At 39.3% G+C, this 2,539-nt stretch overlaps 1 long non-coding RNA gene across 1 annotated transcript; it reads left to right on the top strand.

Moving 5' to 3' along the window:
* The first annotated feature begins 1,448 nt into the window (after positions 1–1,448).
* On the top strand, positions 1,449–2,222 carry LOC124382503. The gene is made up of 3 exons (XR_006925055.1): positions 1,449–1,623; positions 1,897–1,992; positions 2,161–2,222. It is a non-coding gene; the product is annotated as an uncharacterized LOC124382503 (long non-coding RNA).
* The last annotated feature ends 317 nt before the right edge of the window (positions 2,223–2,539 follow it).

Below are 2,539 nucleotides of genomic sequence, written 5' to 3' on the forward strand. Positions count from 1 at the left end.
CAGGAAATTTGATGGTGAACTCTGTGTATCACTGTTTTTGTATCACTGTACATATTGTTCACTCAGTTCACTGAGTGGACAATATGTACAGTGAAAAATATAAAGAAGATCTGATTATATTTTGTATTTTATTTTATTAATTTTACATCTATGTATTTTATCCTGATATTATAATACTTATATAATTGTTTATAATTTTTATTAATTTATTGTAATAATTCGAGGATGTGCCACGAATGACGTTCTACTTTTGTCCACCAGATGTCCCCATTTTCTCCCGTGTTGTTTTTCCCCACTGTCCTTGTTAAAGCGTTGCTGGGATTCGAGTCTCACGAGTCCCCGAGTCACTTCAGTCACAACTCAGTTAGCTACTTGTTGCTACAGTTGCTTGCTAACAACAAGTTAAACAACTAAATGTTGTAATTTACAATTTGTATTGATATCTGGTGTTAGTAACAAGATAACTCAAGTGATACGAGTAAGAGAAGAGAATGATTCATGAATCCGAGTCATATGAATTCTGTTTATTTGAACATTGGGAGGTAAAACCCATACATTATCTCTCTCTCTCTCTCTCTCTCTCTCTCTCTCTCTCTCTCTCATCACTGTTCTCGTGGCATTATCTCCAGATCTTTTTTAAAGTTGTACATTATTTATAACAATTTTACTTCATTGTATAGAATTCAGTTAGCAATGTGATTTATTATTAGCATAAACATACTACAGACTTAGCCGGCCATGCACGTGCACGAAGAAGCTCCCCGGTTACCATGGCAACGACCCAAACAGAAGAGGGTATCTAAACAGCGTTTGACTCCAAACTCGTCACACACAAGATTAACATCGTCCACACTGGAGCTCATTTACCTCCATCACCTGATTAACAGTCACAGAAAACAGGATTTCACACTTAGTGTATTATAATTCACTCATTTAGAACCTACTGCCTTTCTACTGCTATTACACACACACACACACACACACACACACACACACACAGGAAGTAGATTTCAGTGAAAGCGAATCTCAGAGCAAGAAAATGGATAAATTCAGCATTTCAGTAGATCAGCTTTCAGTAAATCAGTTCAGCTGTCCAGTGTGTCTGGATCTCCTGAAGGATCCAGTGGCTATCCCGTGTGGTCACAGTTTCTGTAAGGTGTGTATTAATGCCTGCTGGGATCAGAAGTATCAGAAGGGGTCTACAGCTGTCCTCAGTGCAGACACAATTTTTCAATCCAAGGCCTGTTCTACACAGAAACAACATGCTGGCTGAAGTAGTGGAGATACTGAAGAAGAATTTAGAAGTCCACTGTTACGCTAAATCCGGAGATGTGGAATGTGATTTATGCAGTGGGAGAAAACGCAAAGCCGTCAAGTCGTGTCTGATGTGTCTGGCCTCCTTTTGTGAAACTCATCTGAAACCTCACTAGAAGTTCCTTCCTGGAGAAGCACAAGTTGATCGAGGTCTCTGAATATCTACAAGAGAAGATCTGCTCTGAGCACCATGAGGTTCTGAAGATATACTGTCGTACCGACCAAAGCTTCATCTGTTACTTGTGTACGATGCATGAACACAGAGGACATGACACAGTTGCAGCTGCAGCAGAACGAGCTGAAAAACAGGTGTGTGTGTGTGTGTGTGTGTGTGTGTGTGTGTGTGTGTGTGTGTCAGTCCTGAGACTCAGTATTAAAATGATCATTAGAACGTGCTTGAGTTTGAAGTTCAGGACAGCCATGTTTGAAGGTCACTAGGTCGTGTGTATCAGTATAACTGGACTTGATTTCTCCTATGACAGCTAGAACAACATTCGCCGTGTGTGTGTGTGAGAGCTCATGTATAAAGCAGGGGGAGATGCAGGAGAATAATAATATCTAAATAACTATAACTGTTTACAGACTCAGCTGAAGGAGGAGCAGATGAAATTCCAGCAGAGAATCCAGGAGAAGCAGAAGAAGGTGAAGAAGCTGAAACAGGCTGTGAACATTATAAAGGTGAGCAGTGAGCAGAGACGGAGCTGCTCCTAGAAACACACACAACATGGACATCGAGTCATTTAGAGTCCCAGTAAAGTGTGTGTGTGTGTGTGTGTGTGTGTGTGTGTGTGTGTGTGTGTGTGTGTGTGTGTGTGTGTGTGTGTGTGTGTGTGTGTGTACTAACAGCTCAGTGCACAAACAGCAGTAGATGATTTGGAGGTGATGGAAGATCAGGAGAAGGCTGAACTGAGAACAGAATGATCAGTAATATTCAAGCACCGCCCACACGCCATATTTGTGTTTAATGAGAAATATGCATTTTATTTATACATGGTTGCAACAACATTTAGTTCTAATTTGTTTTATATTATAAAATGCTTGATTGACTTATGTTTCTTAAACGATCAGTCTTTAATTTTAATTTTTTATTTAAAATAAATGACTGATCGTTTAAGAAAATACCTGAGCACGTGTAAACGGTATCTTCTGTATAGCTAACTTGCGTTTTGATCTTGCATTAATGTAACGTCACAACTTTTTCTAGTTTAATAATCACATCATTAAA

The sequence above is a fragment of the Silurus meridionalis genome, unplaced genomic scaffold (assembly GCF_014805685.1).
Source record: "Silurus meridionalis isolate SWU-2019-XX unplaced genomic scaffold, ASM1480568v1 Scaffold541, whole genome shotgun sequence".
NCBI classification, from domain to species: domain Eukaryota; kingdom Metazoa; phylum Chordata; class Actinopteri; order Siluriformes; family Siluridae; genus Silurus; species Silurus meridionalis.